This window comes from Lissotriton vulgaris, chromosome 4_1, assembly GCF_964263255.1.
Source record: "Lissotriton vulgaris chromosome 4_1, aLisVul1.2, whole genome shotgun sequence".
Lineage (NCBI taxonomy): Eukaryota > Metazoa > Chordata > Amphibia > Caudata > Salamandridae > Lissotriton > Lissotriton vulgaris.
The window spans coordinates 779363936-779370817 of record NC_141691.1 but is presented as its reverse complement, the minus strand read 5'-3'; the positions used below and the strand labels follow the sequence as shown (position 1 = coordinate 779370817).

At 40.0% G+C, this 6882-nt stretch overlaps 1 long non-coding RNA gene across 1 annotated transcript; it reads left to right on the top strand.

The window, feature by feature from the left end:
- The first annotated feature begins 4414 nt into the window (after positions 1-4414).
- Positions 4415-5242, top strand: LOC147722588 (uncharacterized). The gene is made up of 3 exons (XR_015310037.1): positions 4415-4496; positions 4770-4878; positions 5173-5242. It is a non-coding gene; the product is annotated as an uncharacterized LOC147722588 (long non-coding RNA).
- Positions 5243-6882: the final 1640 nt, after the last annotated feature.

Here is a 6882-nt window from a genome sequence, read left to right as displayed (position 1 = left end):
AATACGGTCTTTATAGATAACACTATCTAGCACTGCAATGCCCCCGCCCTTATCGCATGGCTTCACGGTCAGAGTATTATCCACAGACAATTTTTTGAGAGCTTGATATTCGTCATAGCACATATTGTATGCTGGTTTAGGGACAAACTTAGTGAGATTAAGGAGTTTGAGACCTACTGCTTTTTCGAACACACCGACTTCTGGACCCACTTGTTCAAGAGATGGAGTAAAGACAGAAGTGGGTCGAAAGCCTGAGATGTTATTGGGGGTTTCAATCTCTCTATTCATGAAGAATTTCTTGAGTCTGATCTTTCGAAAAAAAGTTTGTACATCTTTGTGAAGTTCAAAGGCATTAAAGGAGGCTGTAGGAACAAAGGAGAGTCCACGTGAAAGCAAGTTCACAGTGGTCTTTTCCATAGGTTTGTTAGACAAGTTAAAAATAGGTATTGTGGACATAGCTGATGTATTGTCTACTCCCTCCAATATTGGTTCCGTCTTGTCTCCAGAAAACGTGGCGGATTCTCTGATTGTTGATATCCGCTCTGTTGGTAGCGTGAGTTCTCCTGGGGTCTGAATCTTACTCGTGACGCCCCTCGACGGTTCCCCAAAAAACGATTCGATCTCTGGGGGCCATTAAACCTGGCACGTCTATTAGAAAAATTATCATTGGAGCCGGACGCACCTTCATTGTCAGATTCTGATGTCTCAGAAAAATTGCGAACTTGTTTATTGGACCAAAATTGTTGGTCCCCTTGTTACCTATTTTTAACTTGTCTAACAAACCTATGGAAAAGACCACTGTGAACTTGCTTTCACGTGGACTCTCCTTTGTTCCTACATCCTCCTTTAATGCCTTTGAACTTCACAAAGATGTACAAACTTTTTTTCGAAAGATCAGACTCAAGAAATTCTTCATGAATAGAGAGATTGAAACCCCCAATAACATCTCAGGCTTTCGACCCACTTCTGTCTTTACTCCATCTCTTGAACAAGTGGGTCCAGAAGTCGGTGTGTTCGAAAAAGCAGTAGGTCTCAAACTCCTTAATCTCACTAAGTTTGTCCCTAAACCAGCATACAATATGTGCTATGACGAATATCAAGCTCTCAAAAAATTGTCTGTGGATAATACTCTGACCGTGAAGCCATGCGATAAGGGCGGGGGCATTGCAGTGCTAGATAGTGTTATCTATAAAGACCGTATTCTCTCTATGCTTAACTGTCCTGAACATTACAATAAGGTTATGACCTACCCAGCCACAAGGATCATGTCAGAAATTTTTGATATCACTAACAATGCTCTATGCAGAGGCTCTATTTGCAGTCAGGAGTTCGATTATTTAAATAGGACATTTTTCAAAATCCCTATTTTATACGGACTCCCAAAACTACACAAAAATATGTTAGACCCACCGTTTAGACCCATTGTGTCTACTATTGGCTCTCTGACGGAACCTCTATCGAAATTTGTGGATGCCTGTCTGGCTCCCATCATATGCCGTCTTCCTGCATATGTTCGCGATACTGGACATTTGATCACTAAAATCGAAGGCTTGGAGTTTAATCCACATACTGATCTCCTTGTCTCAATGGATATTGAGGCACTTTACTCTAATATCCCTCAAGAAGGAGCCTTAGAAGCAGTCAAAAAGATCCTAGACGGTGCTGAATGTCCCACGGAAAAATTATTCATTCTTGAATGTCTGGCCATTGTTCTTAAAGAGAATTTCTTCGAATTTGACAAGACTATCTATCAGCAAATACTGGGTATCAGTATGGGAGCGGCATGTGCCCCAAATGTAGCTAATGCTTACATGGGGGTATTTGAAGAAAAATTTATTTACAATGAGCTTGCCCCATTCTTTGAAAATGTGACCCAATATAATCGATATATCGATGACATTTTCTTTATTTGGCGTGGCCCGAGAGAACAGTTGGACGAGTTCATTTTGTGGATAAATCTTTGTGACCCACATCTCAGATTTAGTGCCAACATCAGCTCCTCCAAAATCGAGTTTCTGGATGTCTGGATTATGGCCAAGAATAACTACATCGAGTTGTCTCTCTACACTAAGCCCTCTGCGCGAAATACTCTGCTCGTTTACGACAGCTACCATCCTCGCAGCCAAAGGAATAGCATTCCTTTCAGCCAATTCCTTAGGCTCCGTCGTAACTGCTCTAATATGAGTTACTTTGAACACCACGCAGAAGTGATGAAGAACAAATTCCTTGAAAGAGGATACCCCAAGAGGCTGATCAGAGATTCGTACAAAAGAGCTAAATATTTCAATAGGGAGAACCTTCTGACTCCCAAAGAGAAAAAGGACGATAACAAGCTTGTGATGATATCTACTCACTCTAACTTCAATGAAAAATTGAGATTCATTATAAACTCACATTGGCATCTTCTTAATGTTGACAAAGCTACAGATAAACTGGATAAACCTATTTTTGCGTTTCGACGCAATAAAAATTTGCGAAATTTCTAGTGAGGGCTGCGCCCCACGAATCCGCAGGTTCTATCCAAAGAAGTATCACAGGTACCAACCCCATTACAGGAAGTCACAGATGTGGCGGCTGCCATGCTTGTGATCAGGTCATTTGTAGTCCCTTGCTTAAATGGGGTAAGAGAGTGATAAAATTCACAGAAATGACCAACTGTCGGACCAAAAATGTGGTCTATCTATTGACCTGCCCCTGTTTGAAGGGGTATGTAGGAGAAACGGGCCGAGAATTCCGTACCCGACTGTCTGAACATAAATCGTGCATCAGAAACTCCCGGTTGGGAGCCCCCCTAGTTGCACATTGGAAGGAGCTCAGACACGAGATTGACGACCTCAGATGGCTCATACTTGAGAGGATTCATTGTCCCAGGGATGGGAACTCGGATGCATTACGTGGCAAAAGGGAAGTCTATTGGATTTTCCTCCTTGAGACGGCCATCTCAGGATTGAATGATTCCATTCCCTGGGAGAATGCTATTCATTAATTGCGCGATTTTTGATCATTATTCTTTTGTTCATATATGACAGAGATATTGTTCTGCAATCGTTTCCTTACATTAATATATTTTTTCCTTCTTTAGGCTCATTTTGCTCTTTTTTTATTTCTCTACGTTTTACATCCTTTTGCATTTTTACTGCTCTTTATCGATATTGTTTTCTGTGACATCTATGAAATGTCCTCTTTCTATTGCTTTTACCTTCTACATGGCTTCCTTTAGGTCGGAGTAGAGTTTCTCTCAAAAGGACGGCCCCTTCTAGATACCCGGGTTTGCTGGCTTGACGTTTATGTAATGTCCTCTTTCAATTACCTTTGCCTCTCACACGGCTTCTTGAGGTCGCAGTAGAGTTTCTTTCAAAAGGGTGGCCCCTATTAGATACCCTGGTGATCTGGACTTTTGGCTGACGGTCTAGTGTTTATCCCGCCACATTCCCTCGGATGCAGGTGCCCTCTATCAACCTAATTGAACATAGAGTATATACCTCCATGCACGCTATCTTCGCCGTTCCTATCTCGGCGTGGAGCCTGTTCTATGCGGTCGATTTCTTGATCCTCATTTCTTCATATGCCAAGTAAGTCTGTCCCTATGTTGCAGTAGATATCCTCTTGGCTGCCTATTTTCCCGTTACCTGTCCGTTTTGTTAAGACACCTTTTTTATCTCTCCCTAGGAAGTCTCAAAAGAAGCCTGTGTTTCTTTAAATTAAACAACTGAAGCGGTCTATTTTATGCTACACCGTATTTCGAACTTGTTAGAGATTATAGGTAATTATTTCCTGCTGTTCCTTCAGATTCTTTTATCCCTAATTGACTGGCCGTGCACTAAAATATCTTCCCAGTTTGTAGCGTTTTAGGTCTACTGCACTAAGACTTTTTTCCTTTCTCTCATTAGGAAAAGTCTTTCTAAATATGCGTGCATGCTGTTCTACTTCAGAAAGGCACTAAGACGTTTTCCTCTCTTCCATTAGGAAAAGTTTTTCTAAATATGCGTGCATGCTGTTCTGCTTCATAAAGGAACCGAAGCAGCTGAGTTCATGTTACACTCCTAATCGAACAACAGAGAAACTATAGGTAAACAATTGTGCCTACCATCTAGGTTCTTGTATCCGTGATGTATCAGCTGATTTCGTAATATTTGGGAAGATGTTATTTTCCTGTTCTTGGTTTATGGCTGATACTAGAAACGTTACCTCTTGCTGGCTCCAGACTTTAAATTGCATTTGTGTGAGCCTCGTCGAGGGGCCCGCCCCCCCCCCCTCTTCTTTTTTCGGATTGGTAGTCCCTTCGACACTACTATGCTCCTTATGCCTATTACGTTTAGGTTGTCCATATATATTTCTAAAAAACATTTTTGGATTTCCTTTTCTTTTAAAGTTTAGCTCTATGAGAAATTATGTTTATTGTATTTTTTAAGGATATCGCTACATACGTGCAACACTTCTTCGCAATTCGATTCTTCAAGACCGGGACCGCTGGTTTCTCTCGTCCTCCTACCCAGGTTAGCAGTTGATTCGAGACAACTAAATCAGGTCTCCAGTAAAATTAGGATATTTCTGTAACAACGGAATAGATGTGGTTTTGCAATAGTTATCTTGGCCTTAACCTGTCCTGTGATATATACTCTTCTCATGGTCCTATAATGTAACATAAGAATTATGTCTACATCTTTATTATCATTCTGAAGATATGTATGTAACTATGTTGACTCATTTGTTTCAGAGGATATATGTGTTAAACTTATTTATTCTGTCCCCTTCTCTTCTTCCTCTAGTTGTTGAGTTATTTATATATGTTCCCAGAGACCCACCTATGTTTGCAAACTACATCTTCCACTGTGACGATCGGTCTCTAGTTAGACTCTGCCTAGTCCTCTGTTATTGGTATGTACGGCACCAAGATCTTTCATAGCTTTTGTGACTAGCTTTGTGATGTATCCAGTAGATTCTTTACCGTAAGATTCGTTATGCTCTTACGACCATTAACTGTATTCATTTTCTTTATGATTCACTCTTAGAGTGATTTCTCTTTTTTCTTATTGTTAAGTTGTCATGTTGGCTGCATGTTGACTGAACGTTTTTCTCCTGCAATTTTTTGTTTGACTCCATGTATTAACTAAGACCGCTTCCTCATTTATTTGGATGTGGTTTTTTGATTTATTCGATTTTTGCCCACAGATATGCTGCACTAGGATACTGTTTGCCCAGAAAGTTTTGAAATTGGATCTCTTCTATTCATTCTGAAAGTCTTCAAGGACCTGGATGGCCATAATAAACTAAATGACTGGCGCCCTGATGAAGGAGTTCCCCACTGTGGCATTTCCGAAACGCGCGTCGGCGCTTTTTTCTGTCTGACTGATGAGAGTCTGAGTGTTTTCTTTGCTTAGTTGTTGGTACTTAGATGAATGTGTTTTTGTATGAGTATGACTGTGATTTTTTGCTTGGATGAATGAGTCTGCAGAAATGTTTTTAATGTTCCTTTGAGTTCTGGGCTTACGCTTTATTAACCATATATGTTGTGTGAATTACTGAAATAATGATTTTTTTATAAATGAAAATGAATAAAATAATTTAAAAGATTATCAGCTGTTCTGTGGGCAATTGTTAATCTCGGATCCTACTGGTCCGCTTAAGTTTTTTGGGAACCTCCCTTTCATGTTGTTGTTTAATTTGTCTCATTGCAAATCCAACCTATACCAGTTCTGACAAAGGAAGCGTTAATGCTTAATAGAGTCATATGTATCACAATCAATATTTATACATTATTGAAATATTAAATAGGAAAAATGTATCAGTCAATCTCCTCCTTGCTTTCACATCGCATGCACACTGGTACATTGGCACGATGACAATAGTGTACAGTTCACTGTGGCCTTGACCCATTTCTCTTCACTTGAGGCAGCTGGCATAATCTGCCCATGCATCTCTCATTTCAGCACAATTCTCAGCCATGCTGGATTCTTAGGCAGCCATTTTATGGTGGGCCCATAAAAAAAAAGCACTAAAGAGTATTAATTTATGGAATAAAACCCATTATGTTTACCTCCCCCATACTAGTAGCCTGCATTAGTTATTGCCTAGCAAAAGCTATTAATTTAAAGCACATTTTCTATAATTTGTGCACAACATGCAAAAATGTGCAACGTACAACATAGCATAAACTTGCACCAGTGCAAATTTTCAAAGCGTACACAGTTAATACATACTCATAACAACATGCTCTAATGTTTTAGATAGATTTTCATGCATAATGCTTTTGCCCCATGTGTAGTGTTTTTGCATGGGTAATTAATACACATTATAGGAAGATGTGTTATGAACTGAATATGCATTGTCTAAATATGCAACAAAGCCAAAGTCTCTTAAGACAGGAACAGGGAGTGTACATTACAAGAAAAAGGAGCTGGGAGGAGAGAACACATTCCATGATTATCTTTAAAGCTAAAAAGGAAACTGCAATCACAAGTTTCTCTACACTTCAAAATCACATGTTAATTCAGCACAAGCATTTCAGACTGAAAGCATTTACCAGGCCTCATTTCATGTCTTTCACTTTGAATGCACCAAAGGTGCCTCTTTTAAAAAGCATTTGACTAGGCTTCATTTCATATTTCATGTGCCATGTGTTTTCACTTGCACCAAAATCTGCGTGCCATTTTAAATGCAGTCTGTCTGAAACACAAAACAGAGTGATGCTTAATCTTGATAAAATCTAGCTCTGTCATAACAGAACCTTTGAGTCAACTGTTACCACGTACAACTAGCACGATCTGAGGAGTGGCCTGCTGAGGTGAACGGCCAGGTTTCTCATGCAGGGGAGGGGGTAGGTAAGTGCTCTATGTGTTCTCTGCATGGGGTGTTTGCATTATGCCCATATGAGGGTCGCTT